We start from the raw sequence: 22,319 nt of genomic DNA, 5'->3' as shown, positions 1-22,319 counted from the left end.
TTAAGGAGCATGGCAGACAGATGTTTAATGTGCAAAAACAGTGATTCTAAAGCTGAATCCTGTAGTACTAATAGTTATACACAGATTGGTTTGCCCCATATCAGAAAGTTAGCTAGTGATGAAAAAAATGGCAGAACAATATCATCTGCCCCCAGAAAAAGAATGTTATCCTTCAGTGTGCCATGTAAGTCAGTAGTACAATAGGGAGTCCAGGAAGACATCCTGCTCAAACCTGGACTTTTATAACAACACATTTGTATTTTTACTTCATCTGTGAAAGAGTTGAAGTTTACCTCTATATCAAATATTCCATTCATTTATATTATTCTGGTCTTCAAATATGACCATTTTTGTTTTAATGTCCCTTTTATTCTTTTCAAACACCTTCAAGAAGGTTTGTTATTTCTCTGCATAATTGTAACTATCTTGCAAGATATTCATAATTCTGGGTAAAGTACTAAGCAACAACTTCAAGTTCACGTATCAATCCACAAGGGTTTGCTATGGGAGTGCCGAAGAGCTTCCTGAAGGAAGGAGCAGCACGCTTAGCTTAACAGTTTTGACTGGTAAGTTCAGAACTACTGACAGAAACTATGTGTAAGATCCCTCTAGAAAGTGTGTGAAAACGCATCTAACCAGAAATTACTCATGGATTTCAAAAATATGGCTCCAAAAACCTTTACGCTCACTATTTCCATGAACTTTAAGTATTCTTAAATTGTTTTATTCTAATACTGAGTAAGCATTATCCTGAATCTTACCTGATACATTGTGTCTCAGGGAAAATAATTTTACTGATGTCTTAAAATGATTTGAAAACAAAGCCACAGTTCCAATTCAGGATTGTGACTGTACAATGAAGGCTTCGCATTCTACATCAGTGCTTGTCAAAGTGTGATCTGGTGACTTCAGGTCCCACCTTTTGGGGTCTATGAAATAAAAGCAATGTTCATATTCCTTTTTGGAAATGATGTTTAAGCTGAACGAATATTATGTCTTTGATGACACAGATGACGGTACGTACTGACACAAACCTCCCGAGCCCACCTTATCCACATACCCTTCTTTCTTTAAAAAATAAAATATTACAATGGAATACTTTCAATTCACTTCTCAATAGCAGGCCTAACAGTCCATTAGGTAAAGAATTTAAACAGCAGGTAAAAAAGAAAACAAAACAAAACAACAACAAAAAAACTTGTCCTTCAAGAGTGTAGACAAAAGCTGTAAATAATAAGCAAACTACAAAATGCCAATACTGATTTTGTGCTGTGTGTATTATCACAGATCAGGACCAATGTATGTGTGTCTTTTGGGGATTAGTTTGTTTCACTGCATAATCATTTCCAATTGCCTCTATTTTGCACATGACAAAATTTCATTGCAACCATATATACCACATTCAGTTTCCAGTCATCTGTTCGTGCTCATCTGGGTGGATTCCATATCTTGGCTGTAGTGAGCATGGATGTGCAGATAACTGGTATGTTGATTTCATTTCACTTGGGTAAATTCCAGGACTGGGATTGCTGGGATATGGCAGATCTAGTTTCAGATCACTGAGGATTCTCCATGCTCTCCTCCATTAGGTGCTACTAGCTTACATACCCATCAACAGTGTATTGGGGTACATTTCTGATCCCACATTTTCAAGCATTTATTATCTTTCGATCCTCATATGATAAGCATTCTAACTGGGAAAGGCAAATGCTCATTGTGATTATTATATTTCCCTGGTGCCTTACTGATCTTCAGCATGTTTACGTTTATATTTCATCCTTGAAAATTGCTTGTTCCTGTCTTTGGCCCATTTTAAAACTGCATCGTTTGTTTTGCTGTGATTGAGTTTCTTGAGCTCTTCATAGATTCTAAAATTAATCCTCTGTCAGTGGCATAATTGTCAAATATTTTTTCCCGTGATGTTAGTTGCCTCTTTGTTGAGTGTTTTCCTTTGCAGTGCAAAACCTTCTTAGCTTGATGCAATCTCATTTGTTTATTTCTGCTTTAATTGTCTGTACTTCCCAGATGTTTTCAAATTCTTGGACTATGCCTGTGCCTTGCAGAATTTTATGTTCTACTTTATTAGTTTGATGGCATCAGATAACAGCTTTAGATTCTTGATCCATTCAGAGTTCATTTCTGTCTAAGATATAAGGTAGGGAGGGGTCTTGTCTTATACTTCTACAAGATAAATCCAATTTGCCCAGCACCATTTGTCCAAGAGATTTTCCTTTCTTACTGGATTGATTTCAGTTCACTTATCAATAATTACTTGACTGTAGATGTGTGGGTTAATTTCTGAGCTTTGTATTCAGGTCCATTGATTTTCCTTTCTGTTTTTGTGCCAGCTCCAGGTTGTTTTGATTAGAAATGCCTTGAAATATGTCTTAAAGTCTTGTATTGTGATGCCTCCAGGTTTTTGTTGTTTATGATTGCTTTAGCTATTTCATTGCTCTGCATGTCTACTTCTGCCAGTATCAGGCTGTTTTGATTACAACTGCCTCGTAGTTTATCTTCCAAGTCATATTGTGATATATCTGACTCGGTTTTATTGGGATTTCATTTGTTTTTCAGTGTTTCTTGCCATTCCATATGAATTTTTGCATCATTTTAATGTGAAACTGAGAGGAATTCATAGATATTTTGATCTGAATTATATTGAATGTGTAGATTGGTTTTTGCTAGTATGGATTTTTTATTGTATTAATCCTACCAATTCACAAATATGGGTTTTCCATTTTCTGTTTTATTCTGTTTCTTCCATTTTTTTTTTAAATTTTAGCCATAGGAATCTTTCACATCCTTGATTAAAATGATTCTAAGATATTTAAGTGTTTTGTAGCTATTAAATGGGACTGATCCTACAGTTCTTTTTCAGCCATGGATTGTGTATTAAGGCTATTGATTTTTTAAATATTGATTTTATATCCTTAGAATATACCAGACTGAGTTACAATAATCTTTTAGTAGAATCTTGTGGTTTCCCTATTTAAAGAACCTTGCCATCTGCAAAGAAGCATAATTTGACTACTTCTTTTTCAATTTGTATCCCTTTGATTTCTTTTTCTTGCCTCATAATTCTAGTTAAAACTTTCAGGACTACACTTAATACACTTCTAGTTAAAACTTTCAGGACTACACTTAACACACTTAATACACTTAAAGAGTGAGCCTCCTTGTCTTGTTTCATATCTGCATGGAAATTCCTCCAGCTTATCCCACAATACGATGCTGGCTGTGGGATTTTGAATATATTCCCTTGGTTGTGTTGAGGGATGTCTATACTCAGTGTGTTTAAGTTTTTGATCAAGAAAGGATATTTTATTGTGTCAAATAATTTCTGTGAGTATATTGGAAAAAATCATACTGTTTTTTATTCTTTAGCTTATTAATGCAGTTTATCACATTGATTATTTTATGTTGAACAATCCCGGTATATCATGGACAAATCCCACTTGTTCTGATGGAATGATCTTTCTGATATGTTGTGGATTCAATGCGCTAGTATTTTGTTGGGGATATTTACAACAGTGTTCATCAGGAATATTGGTCAGTGGTTATTTATCTTTGTTTATTTGTTGTTTTTAGTTTTGACTTGATGTGATGCTGGCCTCATAGGAGTTTGAGAGCATTTCCTCCATTTCAATTGTTTTTAATTGTTTGAAAATTTTGGGATTATTTCTTGAAAAGTTGGGTGGTATTCTACAATGAAACCATTTTTGGTTTTTGGGAGTATACTTAGTATTGAGTTAATCCCAGGCTTACTTATAAGATCCATTTACATTTTTGCTACCATACTGATTCAATTAGGTAGATTGTGTACATCCATAAACCTATCTATCTAATCTAGATTTCCAGATTTTTTTCTTTTGGTGTCTAGCTCTTTGTAATTCCTGATAATTCATTGTATATCTGTTGTGCTTTTATATCCCTTTTTTCATTGTTGATTTTATTGATTTGCATCTTCTCCCTCCCTTTTAGTCTGGTTCATTGGGCCAAAGGTAACAATTTTTTTCATTTTTGTGGAGGAGGAAAGCAGTGTTTCAAGTCACTAATATTAGATATATTTCCTTGTTTCAATTTTATTTATTTTTCTGATGTCAATTATTTTCCCCTATTAACATTGGAATTAGTTTCTCATTCTTTCTTGGTCCTTGAGATGTGTTGATAGATCATTTAGTTCATGCCTTTTTAATTTGTTGATGTAGGCACTAATTGTTATGAAATCACACCTTAGCACTGATTTTGCTGTATTGTATTAATTATGATATGTTGTGCTGTCATTTTCATTTGTTTCCAGAAATATTTTTATTTATAGCAAGACTTTCTAGATTTAGAGTAAGCAAACTCAGTGAAGAAGCAGGGTGTAGCTGTCTTCTCCATTTGAAAATCATATTGAAGAATCCATTTTAACAATTACAAATCCACAAAGCATCTTTCCTCTCACTATAATTTTGGTTTTTGAAATGACTTATTTTTAAAACCTGTTAAATGTTTGAACCTGCTGTGGGTTTATTGGTTTTAAAAATAATAATTCTATATTTCTCTTGTACAGTAGATCTGGAGAAACGGCATATATGCAAAAGCTCTTCTGGATAATTTTTATGCTATAAAGGAATGTAAGACCAAAATTGTTTTTGAAAATTCATCACAAATTTTAATTGAAAGAAGAATATACATATTGAGTATCAGATCATTTTCAAAACATGTATACCCTGCATCATGTTCAACTATTAAACACTACTTTAGGTGAAAACAATCAAAACCCCATTCTTTAGTTTCCCCTTCTTCTGAAAAAAAAAATATACTATCATTGCTAGTAGTCAGATAACTGTTCAGTAGAATACTCAAAATATTTCTTACTCTAGCTTAAAACCCACCAAGTATCCTTTCCACAACTTTCCCTCTACTAGAGTTCCCAGCTTCTAAAAAATACCTTTGTACTCTCCACATGTGTAAAGTAACTTTCTCACATTCCACACATGAAATAGCCTTTGTTTTCCTGTGCTTGGCTTGTTTCACGTAACAGTGATTTCCTGGTCCGTCTGTGTTGTTGGAAATGAGTGTTTCTGAAAGCATTTTGAGAACCACTGGGCCAGACCAAATGTGCTTTATGAGTAACGTAAGGCTCTACAGCAAAGCAGCCCGGGATCTAGTTTTTCAAAGAAAATAAAGTATGTGTGCATTAGTCTTAGTGGTAGAAATGACCTTTGGATAACATATTGTTCCTGTGCCTTGTATTTCACTTATCCTAGAAAGAAATCAGTAATTAGTGTTCTCTGCATGGAGCCCATGAATTATGAATTGTCACTGAAACCAGATATTTAAATGTGACTCTTTTGACTTACTTGCAGCAAGAGTCTAACAGGTCGAGAAGCAAGCATTAGATGATAAATCTCACAGCTCCAAAGTGAGGGTCTAGAACCTGTAGCATTTTCAGAATCAGTTTTAAAAGTTGGTTAAACAACACATGGCTTAGTTGACAGCAGGTTGTTGGGAATTAAAGAATTGCTTTGGATTTGGGCATTCATGTGCTTTGGATCTCTGAAGAGAAGACCTGGATAGAGCTTTCCTCTCTCACAGAGCCATTGAATGTAGCTTTGTAGACAACATGAAAATCTTCATATGAGAGACATAGCCACAGCAGCCCCCTGTCCCATAGCAAGGAGGACTGAAGTGGGGAAGTGTGAGGCACTTAGCCCTCAATGGGAGGGACATGTGTTTGAGGCTGAGTTGGCAAGCAGTCTGTATTTATAGGCATCAACAGTAGGAAATTAGGAATGTTGTCTCTGGAAGCAAATATTAAACAACAAGCTTGGAGACCTCATTTTTATTAACTGTATTATATGTAATTTACAATACACTTACTACATCATTACCTCTGTTATATCATGTTTACAAGACTTATAAGAATAGTGGCAAAAAACTCCCTCTACAGTTTATCAAACAGGCATACATGTTTTATTCTTTGTATGTTATCCCAAGTATTTAAAATGTTATCCCAAGTATTTCATCATGCTTTTTCTTTCCACTCTTTCCCCCCTATTTTTCTTTCTTTACATACTTCTTTGTCCTCAAACATGTACTTTTTTCTTTTTCTGATTGTCTGGCTGCAGTTTCATGGTTCTTTTTCCTTAAATTAAGAGACTGTTGATATTTCCAAAGAATGTGCACATTTTTCTTATAGAAGCACATTACAGTAGTCAGTATGAGGCAAATGCCCTTTAATCCACTGTGAATATACCCAACCTATAGCAGATGCTGTTTCAAATTCCTGAGACTGCTATATAGAAGTGCATGTTGCCCAGAAGTGAGAACTGCTCATCCTGTAGGGCTGCAAGAGAAAATGTGAGGAACAAACACATTAAAATGCATAGAAAGGTATTAAGTGAGATCAATAGGATGTACAGTGTACTCTGAAAGATGCTGCTGGGGGAAAAATACACAAGTTACCTGTTTTAATAAAATGCCAAGTTCTATCCATGCAGAGTTTTACCACTTAGGCAGTGATGATTGGTCTAGAACTATTTTCATAGAATGCATGTATCACACACACAGGACTGAATTCAGAGTAATTTTTCCTTAGAGGCAAATAATTATCAGAGCCATCATTGCTATCACTTTCCTGTGAATCCAGAGTCTCCTCAACATCATTCCAGTTTCTCTAGGCTGACCTTAAATTCTCAAAACTGAAACCTAAACCTGTGATGATATTTGCTTGTTGAGCTTTATGGAAGCATTGGGAAGACTTGAAATGAAGCTTATTGAGACTGGCTGTTTCTATCGCCACTTTAAAAATCATGACCTAGTTTAATAGCTTGCTTTGAGGATATCATTTCATATGCCCAAATTTAGAGAAGAAAAAGTATACTGTGGGCTAGTTTCCAGACTATTGCATGTTATAGAATAAAACATGTATGCAGCACACATAATTACATTAAATGTGATGTGTGTGTTCATTTCTTTGTACATGTGGTCTGTGTTGTATGCATGCAGTGTATATATGAATATACTTGCATATCTGTGTCATAGGATTTGACTACAAATAATAAATCCTGTGTGGTTATAGTAATTTTCTTTTAATAGGTGTTTTTCATTTGTAAGTGACCTTTTGAGAAATTTGGTGATACTGATAGCTATTTTTATTCTAGGCACATTTTGGTCTTACTATAGAGAAGTAACTTACATTTTTTATGAGAATATAACTACTTTGAAATTAATCTTTCCCTTCATGGTAAATTTAGGATATTAAAAATACAATACTTAAATTTTTGAAATATAGCTTTGACATAATAATTATATTTTAAATATTGGATTGTTAATTTTATACATCATTTGAGTTTCTCATAATTTTAAATGAAGTAGTAGTCAAGCATGTTGAAACTACTTCATTTTAGAAATTTAAATTAACATTGGCCACGGAAGTTTAACTTCTGAAAGTTTAACTTTCAAAGGAGAGATTATAAAGTTCTTGAGTGAAGGAATAATGTCTTTTTCGTAGATATATTCTAAATGCACAGAGTTCTGAAAGCCTGCAGATCTTTAAGGCCTACATGTCCTGGATTTAAAAATACTGAACTGATACTCAAAGAAACAGTTGCATTCTATGTATGTGTAATGTAGTTTGTGTGTTGATCACTGAACCATCTGGTGCTTGACTCCTCAAATGGGAGCAAAATTCAGAATTCGTTTAGGCTGAAGACAGGAACCTCTTCTGATTCTGATGTTGTGCAGTTGTCAAAATACTTGCGCTATCTTCTTCTACTCTCCCAGGCACCTTAGCAAGGAGATGGATGATAAGTGGAGTAGCTAGGACCTAAAAACATGACAGACACCTATATGGGATGCTGGCATGACAAGCAGCAGCTAAACTATGCCACAGTTCCAACCTGCATGTTTTTTAAAAAACATGAAGTACCTATTGGGTGATGGAACTATTGAAGTTACTCCTCCAAAGTATTCCTTTTATATTCTCATACATTTCATCAATCTATTTACACAAGTTAGAATTACTGGTTGAAATTGTTTTAATATGTTAATTGCCTCAATGAAAAATTAAGATCCCATATAGTGAAATCATAGAATGCATTGATGACATATATATTTGCAAATGCGTGTATAGATAGTGCAATAATTGCCACAAATTAACACATCCATCATCACACATGCCATACCTTAGAGCCCCAGAAATCATACTTCTTTTACTGAATATTTATACTTTTTGTCCAGCATCTCCCCATTTCCCTTACCATCCAACCTGGTAACTACTGTTCTCCTCCTTGCTCCTATTACTTTAGTTTCTTTAGATCACATGTAAGCAAAATCAAATAGTGTTTGCCTTCCTGTGTCTGGCTTAGCAGAATGCCCTCTAGGTTCATTCATGATACAAAAATGCTTGGATATACTTCTTTACTTAAGGCTGAATAATAGTCAATTAAATTGGTACCAATTTTTTTTTAGTTTATTTTTCCTGTTCATACACTGATGACATTGAAGTCTTTTGCATAATGCTGCAATTAACATGCAGTACAGATATCTCTGATTTACTAATATCATAGCTTATGGGTATATAAAAAAAACAGATTTCAACTCACATCACTTAGAGTGGCTATTGGAAAAACAAGTGTTAGTAAGGGTGTGGAAAATAAGAGAGCCATTATACACTCCTAGTGCAAATATATACTATCACAGCCTGTATGGAAAATAATATGGAGTTCCCTCAAAAAACTAAAAGATTACATGGCATGGCTACCATGCACCACTGTACAAATCAATTTTAAAAATTGTGATTAAAGTCACTATTGAAAGTTAGTGTTAGAGCAAATATATTTTTGAATGCTTCTCAAAATAGAGCCAAGAAAGAGTAAATTAGGGCCCAGCGCGATGGCACAGTGGTTAAGGTCCTCGACTTGCACGCCCGGGGTCCCATTTGGGCGCTGGTTCTAATCCTGGCAGCCCCACTTCCCTTCTCAGCTCCCTGCCTGTGGCCCGGGAAAGCAATCCAGGATGGCCCAAAGCTTTAGGACCCTGCACCCGTGTGGGAGACCCGGAAGAGACTCCTGGCTTCAGATCGGCATAGCATCGGCCGTTGCGCTCACTTGGGGAGTGAATCATCGGACAGAAGATCTTCCTCTCTGTCTCTCCTCTCTGTATATCTGCCTTTCCAATAAAAATAAATCTTAAAAAAAGAGGAAGAGTAAATTAAATTGAATATATAAGTTTAAATATTTACTGCCCTTTTCTGGCTAATATAGATTGAAAATTATCAGCAGCTTTTAACTCAGGGATTGATTCGGCATCACCTGTGAAATTGTTTTGTTCATGTATTTAATGTTTATCGATGAATCTTCAGTTAAGTTATATTCATGTAGCTGTGGTGTTGACATAGGAGTCTACCAGCAGGTTACAAGTTCATCAGTAATAGTTTAAGAATGTTCTTTATGATGTCCTACAGAATTGTATGGAGTGTAAAGATAATTTATCAATAAACTGTGTCATTGAGATAATTATTTTCCCCCTTTACTCAATCGTAGAAAGAACAGCAACTTTAACTGAATGTTACATTGCTAACAAGATATATAATTTAAATTTTAGCATGCTGAAGAGTCGCTCTGTTTAGTTTTTATCTCAGCTTCATTGTCAACGCTTGTTTTTTTCCCTTTGTGTATAGATTGTCAGCATCATACATAATTGATTATAGGGAATTTTGTGATTAGTTAATATTAGACTGTGACTTACTCTTCAGTGAGATGAGTTGCAGTGTTATATACCTGCCTATGAAAGAAACAAATGTTATATATTTAAATAATATAATTCCAAAAAGTTTCTCTTATTTTTTATCCAAGTAATGTGCCACGGAATTAAATGGAAAATTACCAAAGAAAACTCCCAGTTTTGCTATATCAACCCCTTGGGAGAATCACTCTTTATACACTGTATTTGTTCCTTGTTGTTTAAATGAATTCCACATAAAGTTGGCTATTCTATGGACCTGTGTTTCCAGGCAATCTTCTCTCTCTTTCCTGTATTCACCTGTCACATCACCCTGTCTAGAATGTAAAGCATGTCATCTTTTTCTACCTCAGGATATTTGTTGCTCTGTGACTGGCACCTTTCACTGAAACAGATGTCTCTAACAAATTTCATGAAAACAGAAGTTATCCTCCGAGGACCTGATGTCATTAGTATTTCTACTATTTCATTTCATGTTAGTTATAAATGGATATAATTGCCCTTGTACCAGTCCATCTTCTGGATTAAAATTTCTTTAGAAAAGAAATATCTGAAAAGTTCAGACTTTTTGTGCCTTTATCAGTTCTTGGAAAAGTATCCTGCCTAAAGTATCTAATCAGTAAAATAATTTGAATGAACATGTATTACAAATGAATTACAGAAATTACTTTGGCAAGGCAAATACATAATACAATGTCACTAGTTCCAGAGACCTGGCAGGGTCATTCTGTAGCACACACTTGGCACCAATGAGAGCCAAGATAGGTGCAGGCCAGGTTGGACTGCAACACACACCAGGTTGCATGGGGGCGGAAAATCAGCTAGGCTGCTGCACCTGTTAGCAAGAGCTGGACTGGGGCAGGCAGGGCTGACCCAGGCTGCTCTCAGATGGGGGCAGGTCCTCTCAGACTGGGTTGCAGCACACACTGGCATCTACAAGACGTAGGGGCTAGGAGTACACCTAGTATTGGAACCTCTGGAACTCACCTTCTCTACCACACCTTTCATGGGTAAACATGAGAGCTGGGACTGGGGGCGGTCTAAGACTAATAAGGTGGTGGCACCTGTTGGCATAAATTAGGGCCAGTTCTGGGGTGGGTCAGGCTGAGGAAAGACACAAAGTGGACTTTGTCAACTAGTAAACCTAGTAAAGATTTTTTTTCAACCATAGAGTAATGAAACCAACAGCTTCAGAACTGTTAAAAACCACACAAGTAACCTGCTTAGAATGCTCTTCCTCACATTGGGGTCTCTAAGGCATCATCAAAGGATCATCACTATGCCCAGGTACTGATGCAGTGGAGTGAGGGCCAGGCACCATCTCCTCTTTTCATAAGGATGCAGGAAGGAAGAAATGAAACGTCTGTCCCAACCACCTTTCTCCACACCTGAACCTTCTCACCCTACTTAGAGGTCCACATAGGCATGCATCCCTCACAACTATGTAAAGAATATTAAAAAGAAAATAATTTAAGTTTCATTCAAATCAAGTTGAGGCATAGAATAATTTTGTCAGCTCTACTTTGTCTTAAAAACATACCTACAATGATTTTCAGTGACAATTATCAGTTTAAATAGCTTGACTTCTTCTCAGTCCTATGTTATGTCTTCAGTAGGGTTTTACTAAGCATCAGTTCTTATCTCCAAACCATATTGACTTTCACAACCAGTATGAACATTCCAGAAAGGATGCAGTACAAATGTGTTTGCTATGAGCAAACACCTAAATATTGAGGACTTAATATCCATAAAAGGAAAATGCACAGTGTGAAACACAGAAATAAAATCTTTCTGAATTGCAGATAATCTGTTATAGCTTATTGGAAATTTTAGGGTAATTTATGTCAGAAGCTTAAATTGCACGTATCAATTCAGTTCTTACTGTCTCTTAAGTTGCTGATCCTTCTCAGTTACTCTGTTGTGTAATTTTCATGATAAACATGCAGCAGAATTAATCTTTGGTTCTTCTCATAAATTTTAGTAGTGAAATACATGGCTCACAGGCAAGTGTGTGAAGCTTTGGGGTTGAGGATAGTAGGTACTAGTCTTTTATGCTATGACGTGAGAAACAGTGTGATGGTACAGAATCATCATACATGTCACTTTCAGAATACCTGTTCATGACAAATATCCAAAGTAGTTGCCCACATATAGCAAAGTAGCTCCTGTCCTCTTTTTTTCTATTGTTTGTCTCAAGGTATGTTGAAATGTGCAAGATTTATGTAACCATCTACAAATAAATACAGATTATAAATCTAAATAAACAAATGTAATGGAAGAGTCAATTATTTTTATGCCTTACGTAATAACTGTCCTGTGGAAATCAAGTGACTTTTTTCACATGACTATCAAGACCAGAGTTGGATCATATATTGAATCTGTCTGCATATAATTGTAGCTTCTTGATTGAGTTTTACCACCAATTTAGCAAAACAAATTCTAAATGAGAAAATGATGTGCAGAGGAAAGGGAATGATTTAATCCTCCAAGAGTTCAGGTTAATAAACATTTCTTTAGAACTTGTTTAATTGAGCATGTGTTTCTTTAAAACATGCAACATGTAGACTGAGTTAAAGAAAAATTAGGATGTGTGTGATTCTTTTGTGAACTTGTGGTTAAACTACAACGAAAAATATTCATCATCCTTGAACTTTAATAATAGAAATGAATTTTATGAACAAATTTTGTATGCTATAAATACTATTGAAATAGAACTTCAGAAAGGAATCTACCAAGTTAATGAAACTGGCTTTGTGTCGGAATACCTCCATGGTACTGAAAATAAGACTGAAGTGTGTATTTAACTGAGAGAAAGTCTAGGCTTCCCATTAACTTCTCCCAACCAAGTTTACTCTTCTTAATACAATTAGCACTTAAATGATTTCATTATGTGGACATTATAATTCATGTTACAATTGTTAGTGAAATTAAAAATTTACATGTGATAGATGGCATTACATAGCCTACATTATAGCCTGTAATAGTGATTTATTATATAATTATTTTATGATTATCTCCTATTTCAAAAATTCAGAATTGATTAAAATAAAATCAGGTTTTTTCATAAAATGATCAAGATTAAATAAAAGTTAAACAGTAGATTGCAATCCCAGAGGATACTAGAATACTCACTGCCCTGGAATGTACAGCAAAAATCTACTTGATGAGCATGTAATATGATTTGAAATTAAAGGTTAGTCTCTCCAATTGTGTCTAATATCAGAGGCCCAAGAATTTAGACCCTTGAAATCCATGTCTAGATTTCTTCCATCAGGAAATTTGTCTACTCCAAAGAAGTAGAATGATATTTCTCTCAAATGGATTCTTTTGTCAGTGAAAATTAGTTGCCATTTCACATTAGGCACCTTCAGGATCAAAGAGTGGAAGCTGAGAAAACAGTTCATCCAAGTTATTGCCTCTTGATCTGCTGCTTTCCTATTCATTATGTCATTTCATGGGTGAAATGAGATTCTCTTTCAAACCTAGCAGAATAGTGTCAAATTTTTAAGTGAAAATATATTGAACTCTTCCCAAATCCTTATGTTAGACATTCAGTTGCTCTCTAGTGAAAAATTGAGTGTGCCTTAACTACATTCCTCATTTAATTTGATAGTTGTTCTCTCATCTAACATTGGATTCTTTTTCTGAATGAGTCATTGAAAATTTCACCATGGAGCTCCACTTACTGTTAATTTCTATTTAGGACTTGTTGATTTTTTTCTTCCTGTCTGTGGTGTGTGTCTTTCATTGCATGTTTTTTTCTCCTTTTCAGTCAGTTCTCACTTATTGACTGATGAGCTAGAGTCTAGTATTCAGAAATGAGACTTCTGATCTGCTCTGCTTCCGTATGAATAATTTCTCAAGCTTTTTTGAGAGTCTTATCACAGTCATCTAAATTTTTTAATTAACCTTTTAGAATGTTTTATCCAAAGTAAATTTTCAAAATTTACTTCTCAGGTTTTTGCAATTAAAAGATATCCATTTTACAGGGAAATAGATTTTCCTCTGAGGATTCAATGTTTGAATCTGTGGAAATAAACTAGCACTAGGAAAATGAACAGTAGAAATTTAATTTATTATAATTGTATGTGACAAAAGATATCTTAGATTGAAAACCCAAAGACTCGGGGGGGAATTATCCACTTTTATGCGTGGGCTCAAGCACCCATTCTTGATGCCTGGACCTCAGTGACAAATATTATCGAACAAAAAGAACATGACCTAGTAGTAATTGAGGGTGCAATGGAGGTAAAATTTGTAGGACTTCTCTGTTCAGGTTTGTTTTGGTCTCTCTGTACAGCATTTATTTTCCCCTAGTTTGAATGCTAATCTATCTAATGACTAAAAGTTACACAAAATAGGTCAGAGAACTTACAGACAACCCATACACAAAACGACAAGAAAATTGCTGTGCTAGTGTTAATTTTTATGGCTTACTTTTGGAACACAGGCTTCTATTTCTCTGACTTGAATTATGGAGTGGGAATTTTCTTTGATTTTTAAATGTTTATTTTATTATCCCATGACAGAGTTCTATAGACTCCAGGATTTCCTTTTCCTCTTTCCCAAATCCCCAGCTTTCCCACCCCTGCTGATTTCCAGCATGTTATTATGATAGCATAGTACTTCACAATCAGTCATAAGTCCATCATTCTGCTATTTAAATGTATCCCGATATTGTAGGCATGGGCAATGGCATCCTATTGTACAGAAACATTCAGCATCCTTTTCATGCTGTTGTACAGAAACATTCAGCAGTTTCATTGGGACTCCATCTCTGTAGGTAGAGATGCACACTGCATTGTATGTTCATGTCTGTATGTGATAGTCTCTACTACGCAGTTACTACACATCACCTTAAGTGATAAGCCAGAAAATAAAATTAACAGAGAAAAATAGAAAATTTACATGATGAAATTCAATAACATGCTACCGAATGACCAATGTGCCACAGAAGAAATGAAAAAGAAAATCAAAGACTTTCCTGAGGCAAGCAGTTCTATTCTGTGAACTGAGTCAGTGAGAATTAATAAGACAAACACTTTTTGAATGAATGAAAACAAAAGCATTATCAAACCCTCCTGATATGTAGCAAAAACAGTTGTGAAAGGGCTGTTGATCTTGTGTTTCGCATGAAGCTTGCCTTTTATCAGAGAGAATATAATATATATTTATCCTTTTGGAGTGACTTGTTTCACTGAGCATAATGGTCTCTAGTTGGGACCATTTGTTTGTAAATGGTAGAATTTCATTCTTGTTAATGGCTGAGTAGTAGTCCATGGAGTAGACATACCACAGTTTCTTAATCCATTCCTCTTTTGACAACTATCTTGGTTATTTCTTTGTACCTATAGGTTGTTATGCTGTAATGCAGAATTACAGAACCCTTTCCAATATGTAAATTTAATTTCTTATTGATACATTCCCAGAAGTGGGATAGCTGAATCATAGAGCAGGTCAATTTTTAGTTCTCTTAGCACTCTCTACACTGACTTCCATAGTGGTTGCATTAGCATACATTTCTACCAACAGTGAAGGAGGGTGACATTCTCCCCACATCCATACCAGCTAGTATTGTTAGTAGAGTTCTAAACGTAGGCCAGTCTCACTGGAGTTTGGTAGAACCTCAATGTGGTTTTCATCTGTATTACCCAGACAGCTAGGGAGCCTGAGCATTTTTTCATGTGTCTATTAGTCATTTGAATTTGTTCTTTTGAAAAATGATTGTTCATTTTCTTATCCCATTGCTTCACAGGGTTATTTGTTTTGATTCTCTGAAGCTCTTTGTAAGTCCTGCATATTATTTTGCTATGGGTTATATAGTATGCAAATATTTTCTCTGATTCTGCTGATTGCTTCTTTAATACTTTCGTTTGCTGTATGGAAGATTTTTAGTTTGGTGCAGTCCCATTTGTTTATTTTGGCTTTGACTGCCTGAGCTTTGGGTGCTTTTCTAAGAAGTGATAATCAATTCCTATGTCTTGGAGAGTACTTCCTGTGTTTTCCTCTAGTAGTTTGATTGTTTCTGGGCGCATTTTTGGTCCTTGATCCACTTAGACCTGATTTTTTGTATAATGTCACAGGAGGGGGAGGTCTTTCTTATTTTTAAAGGCTGCTATCCAATTGTCCCAAGACCATTTGTTGAAGAAGCCAAACTTTTCCCCTGGATTATTTTTAGTTCTCTTGTCAAAGATTAGTTGGTCTGGTGTTTCTATTCTGTTCCATTGATCTTCTCTATTTCTGCACCAACACCAGACTGCTTTGATGCTTGCTGCTCTTGAGGTCTGGAATTTTCATTCTTCAGGTTTATTTTTATTCTTCAGGATAGCTTTGGGTATTCACGCTCTCTTGTGTTTCCAGATGAACTTCTGTGACATCTTTTCTATTTCTAAGAATGTTGTTGGGATTTTGATTGGGCTAGTGTTGAATCTGTATATTACTTCTGGTAATACGGACATTTTGAGGATGTTTATCCTGCCAATCCAAGAACCGAAGAACATGGTAGGTTTCTCATTCGTTTAATGTCCCCTTTTTATGTGTGTGTTTTGTAATTTTCATTATAGAGGCCTTCCACCTCTTTGATTAGGTTAATTTCAAGGCATTTGAAATTCCTGTCCACTGTTTTAAAGGGGACTGCACCTAAAATTTCTTTTTCAGCCATGGAGTTATTTGTGTATACTAGTGCCATCAATTTATGTTTATTAATTTTGTATCCTGCTAACCTGCCAAAGTCTCTTATGAGTTCCAATAGTCTGTTAATGGAATCTTTTGGATCTCCTGTGTAGAGAATCAGACTGCAAACAGGGATAATTTTAATTCTACATTTCTAATTTAAATTCCTTTAATTTGTTTTTCTTGCCTAATAACTCTGGCAAGGACTTCCAGTACTATATTGAATAGCATTGGTGAAAGTGGACATCACTGTCTAGCTCCAGATCTTAGTAGAGAAGCTTCCAGTATTTCCTCATTTAGTATAATGCTGACATTGGGTTTTTTGAATATTACTTTGATTGTGTTATAGAATGTTCCTTCTATGGCTGTCTTGCATAAGGTTTTTAGCATGAAGTGGTGTTAGTTTTGTCAGATGCCTTCTCTAAATCTATTGAGATGATCATATGGTTTTTACTTTTTATTTTTTTTTTTGATGTGATGAATCACATTTGTTGATTTGCAGATGTTAAACCATTCTGCATGCCAGAAATAAATCCCACCTGGTCTGGGTGAATAATCTGCCTGATATACCGTCGCATCCTGTTGGCTAGCATTTTGTTGAGGATCTTTGCAGCAATGTTCATCAGTGATATTCGTCTTTAGTTCTCTTTTTCTGTTGGATCTTTATCTGGCTTTGGTATTAAGGTGATATTGACTTCATTGTGTTTGGAAGGATTGCCTCCCTTTTTGTTTGGAATAGCTTGTGCAGGATGGGGGTAAGTTCTTCTTGAAACATTTCATAAAGTACAACAGTGAAGCTATTCCATCGAGGGCTTTTCTTTGTTGGCAGGGGTTTAGTTAATGATTCAGATGGAGATTGGCTATAAGGCTATTTAGATTATTAATTGACTCATGACTTAATTGTGGCAATGTTATGTGTCCAAAATATATCCTTTTCTTCTGTGTCTTCTGATTTATTGATGGATAGCTGTTTTTAATAGTTCCTGATTATTCTATGTATGTCTTAGGTATCAATTGCTGTATTTCCTTTTTTCATCTCTGCTTCTCTTGCTTCATATCTTCTCTCTCCTGTTTTGACTATTTTGGCTAGTAGGGGAATCTATTTTGCAGATTTCCTCAAGGAAACAACTCTTTGAATCATTGATCTCCTGTATTGTTCTTTTGGTCTCAAATTTGGTTTGTTTCCTTTCTTATTTTCATTATTTGATTTTTCTGCTAATCTTGGGATCATTTTGCTGATGTTTTCCTTGTACCTTCAGATGTGTGGTTAGCCCATTTACTAGTTACCTTCCTGATTTCTTAAAAATAAGCTTTAATTGAAATGAACTTTCCTTTTAACACTGAATTAATAGCTTACCTAGGAGAGACTGGGGAGTAGAAGGAGGGTAAATAAGGTGAGATCACAATGTTTCCTAAGGCTGATGCTTAAGTCTTTCCTTTGGAGGGAAAGTATTCCATTTTACAGATGAAATAATTAATTTGGATAAAATGTATATGAATTATCCCAAGATGACAAATGTAATGAATAGGAATAAAAGAGAAAGTAGGTTTTTCTGTCTTCTTAAAATCTGTGGAAATATTTCAGAGACGCTGATTCAGGGGAAAATAGGATTCAAATCCTGATAGAGCTGAATTTAGATCCTCACTCCATCACTTACTAAATCCAGGAAAGTCGCAGTCTGAATTTCCTCATATGTAAATAGATGCTTAACACTTATAATTACCATTTTCCTGTGAAGAAGAATGTAATAAGCAGATTTATCTGTTCACCATAGCATATTAAAAGACAGTTCTACTTTTTGAAATTATACTTCCTCTCCAAGAATAAGCATGTAACCTCTTGCAATGAATCTATGAATAGGGTAACTTTCACAGATATGTAATGGCCCAGGATAACTATATGTCACTCCTTATTGTGATTCATAATTTAACTTGTCAGTTGATATCTTAAAGTCAGAGTTGAAGAAGATAGCATATTAAGGACAAGTTTAACATAGTAAATTCTTTATTTTCTCTTTTATATCTGGAACTGTTCCTCTGTGGATATATCACAAAGATATTAAAATATGTATAGATTCCCACTGATTTCAGCTACTTTTAAAAGAAGACTTTAGGAAACAGCAAGTTATGGCTCAATTTTTGGATCAGTGCCAGACATTTGGGACAGCTGGATTTAATTGGATTGAAACATAGGGCTTTACCTTGGACCATCAATGATGATGGCAGGCTTTTCACATTTGAGACAATGGAGAAGAATTTTCTCTAGCTCTTCTTTGTCTTGCTGTCTCTGACTCCAAAATAAATAATAATGATGAAAACACATCATGTCTGGGCTATGGATTTGTTCTGACTGACCTTGCACTGCCACTTTCTAATGCTGTCACAGGTTACCATGCTAAGCTAAACTGAAAATTCAGCAAAGCACAAGATGAGCCACTTAACACAGAATTATAAGAATTTCATTCCTTACACCAGAATCTCCTTAATTGTTAAGTGTCCTGCTGCTAGGTTTGAATTTACAGTAAACCAAGACTTAAATAACTTCAATTGACATGTAAATATGGAGTTGATACATTACTGTATGCAACCAACCTCCTAAAAAGTTGGGAATGCTGGGTCAACTCATTCTCATTTCTTGTTCTTAAACCAAAATCCACTGATCTGTCTGGACATGTGCAGTATTTGGTCAATTTATGCTTTCTATTAAGCTAGTATTGTTGTCTCTATTTCATGCTAATATTCTGTACAGTCTATTTGTTGCAACACCAGAATCCACAGAGAAGTCAAAGCATCTGACAACAAGCTAATTCTTTCGAGACACTCTGTATCTTCAGATGCTTTAAAGGCTTTTACACAAGCTTTTTTCATGTAAAACATGTGTACCTTGTACTCCCATCAAAAATGTCCCCTAGTCTGTCTTCCCCCAAATGCCTAGACGAATATGACAAAGAGAAAAAAGGCAAAGAAAGATATTGCTGGAAATTGGAGATCACGAACCAGGCCTGAATGCAGAGAACTCATTTTTTGAAACACCCCATCATTATTTCAGTCAGTTTTCTAAGCCCAGAATATATCCTTCTCATCTTCTTTGATTTATTAATGTTTACTTAGCATCTACTCAATACACATATCTATCAAGTAGCAGAGTATTTTAGGGAAACAAAAATGTATGACACAAAGCTCCCCCTATTTTTAAAGACAAAGCAAGCATAATGAAATAACTCAGTCTCCTTAACAGGGGATAAAGAGACAGGAGGGAGGGATGTTTGAACAACCACGCATATGTAAGCATTGAAATGTGGCTTGTGAGATACAAGTACCTAACATATCTTATAACAAGACATACTGGAGGTATCAGCAGTTATAACAAAGCCTCTTGAATCTGATGGTGCTTCATGGAATTACACATAAACCCAGAGTGCATTCAGCTTTTTCGTCTCTAACATGTGCAAGAGCAATTCCAATACCATATAAGCTCTATGCATTTTATAATGTCTTGTGAATAATGATTGTCTTTCCCTTTTGACCTCTAAATGTGTAGCTAGGGAGTTTGTTGAATTCCTCTGGTTATCATAAAACATATGATATTTCTACATCTGCATGCTGTCTCACTAGCATGTGAAATTCACTCACACGAGTGAATTTCTCTTAATGCATATAAAATCCGTAAATCACCATTTGCATTCTCACAGCTCTATTAAAGTCTCTTTCAATGGGATTTCTTTCCATTACTTGAATGTTTCCCCTTTATTCATATTTTCTTGGCTTCTCCATTTTTCTTCACATAGAACTTGTATGAGGCTATGCTTTTATACAGAAATGTTCACAGTTGCCTATTTTAATAAACAAAACTGTACACAGAAATATTTAGGGCTGGAAGGCACCTTGGAGAATCACCATTTCCCATTCTCATTTCACAGTTGATGAAATTGAGGTCAAGAGAGATGAAGTGATTGCCTAAGGTCAAACACTGGATAGAGGCAGAGTGAGAACTAGTATTATATGATACTGAATTTTACCTTTGCCAATATACTGTATTATTTATTCAATGAGCATTTATTTCTGTGATAGGCAGTAATCTAGGAGCTGGAGGGCAACAGACCCCCATAAGCACAGATCTACTCGTCCCACTGACATTCTAGCAGGGTTCTTCTCTCTTAGGTGTGCTTGCTGTAATGGTCTGCTATACCTTTTTTTTCATTTTTCCTGTTTTGTAACAGCATTATTTCTTCATACTTTGATAGTGTCCTTATCTTCAGTAGGCCCCAATTAACTTCTCAGAGCTCCTCATTTAATTAAGTCTCATCTTCTCAAGCTACATACTGGCTTTCCTAACTCAATGCCATTCTGCCTTATTATCATCCCCCCTACCATTCTAAAATAATTATTTTGAGTGTAATGAGAACGTTAAACATGGGTGAACCCAGGATGTGATTATTGTAAACCTGACTGGTGACAAATGTTTCAGTTGTTGACGTGTATAATAAAGTAGTACAAAGAAAAAACAACTAAGGAGCTGCTCCAGCCTTGTCCCCTTTCTTCTTTTTGCTCTGTGTTGGTAAACATTAGCCTCTGCAATCATGAGGACAAGTCATAAACCTAAGCCTCATAAACGGCTGCTTAAGGGTAGAAACAAAAAGAAAAGTAGCAAAGCTCCTTTACCCTAATTTTCTTTGAACTTCTGCCTCCATTTCAAAGTAGGTTCATATTTTTGTTTTATATGACCGTTGTTCCTGCTCTGAAGAGCAACTGTTCAGGTATGGATGACCATTCCATTTATCCATAGAATATTCTTTTGCTTATTCTCTTTCTTTAATGGGTTGCTTTCCTTCTGTTGCCAAATACTCTCCAGTAATTATCCAGATAAATATCATTATCGTCCATAATTCAGACAGTATAAAATAATCTTGTGCTTAATGAACAAGATAACAATAGCCACAGTACAAAGGTATGTGTTATAGGAATCTTGGAAATGACATTTTATGTAATACTTAGTATAGTTTTATAGTCTCTTCATAAGCTTTATTTTTCAGTAATTTAAAGCTGTCATAAAAGTTGCAATAGTAGAAATTCCATTTACCATTAACCAAGATTCACCTGTTGCTATTTATATTTGTCATTTGTGTGTCTGTCTTCCCCTGCCTCTCTGTAATACATGGATTCGTGTGTATGTTTATTGCTTAAACATTCAGTAGAAAATGAGCTGCTCATAGTTTCTAACCATGATTACAATTGTATTTACAGATTTAAACAAAAGAGTACATACTTTAGATGGTATAAACACTATAAATATTTTCTTGTCATTTGGTGGGAAGAGGAGTGTGTGTCTGTATATAGAAACTATATAAATGTGTCTGTATATGAAATAACATTATATATAAACACTGTATATTCAGGGTATACATTATTATTTGTGGGCATATTAATACGTGCATCTAGAGCACATATTTTTCTTATCATGTGAGAATAAGTTAGAAACATGCTGTGCTTTATTCCAAATACTTTGGTATGTATTTCAATATATTTTCTAGGCATGGGAAGTCTTTTAGCTTATGTGAAATAGTTGTCGAACATAGATTTCCACTTATGTGGCACCATATTTTAATTTGCATTCTGTATGCAAATTTGTTCCACTGTCTACAGTAATGTTCTTGATAGCTAATTGGATTATTTTCCATTGGTCCAGCATGGAACCCAATGCAATTAATTGTTGAGCAATACTTTATTTTTGTGTTTAAAAGCTTGCATTCAGTCAGTAATGACCTGGTTAATGTGCCTTTTAGAAGTAATCTCTGTTTGCTGATGGCTGTTCCAAGGATAAGAATTTAAGCCAAAAGATATCTAACAAAATCCCTTAGGATTAGTGATATCTTCACTGAGAAAATAGCACATCAACTCTGTAACCATGTTCTAAG

At 35.1% G+C, this 22,319-nt stretch overlaps 1 protein-coding gene across 1 annotated transcript in view; it reads left to right on the top strand.

Annotated features, from left to right (window-relative positions):
- The window catches only part of SYT1 (synaptotagmin 1), a 399,219-nt gene that overhangs the window by 44,017 nt on the left and 332,883 nt on the right, over positions 1 to 22,319 (top strand). The window contains exon 3 of the mRNA XM_040981245.1: positions 7,482 to 7,488. The gene's annotated coding sequence lies outside the window, so the exon portion shown is untranslated. The remainder of the gene's footprint in view (positions 1 to 7,481; positions 7,489 to 22,319) is intronic.

Source organism: Ochotona curzoniae, unplaced genomic scaffold, assembly GCF_017591425.1.
Source record: "Ochotona curzoniae isolate NIBS_2020 unplaced genomic scaffold, NIBS_Ocur_1.0 contig_1014, whole genome shotgun sequence".
NCBI lineage: Eukaryota > Metazoa > Chordata > Mammalia > Lagomorpha > Ochotonidae > Ochotona > Ochotona curzoniae.
The sequence above is the reverse complement of the archived record's forward strand: the minus strand, read 5'-3'. Positions and strand labels throughout refer to the sequence as shown.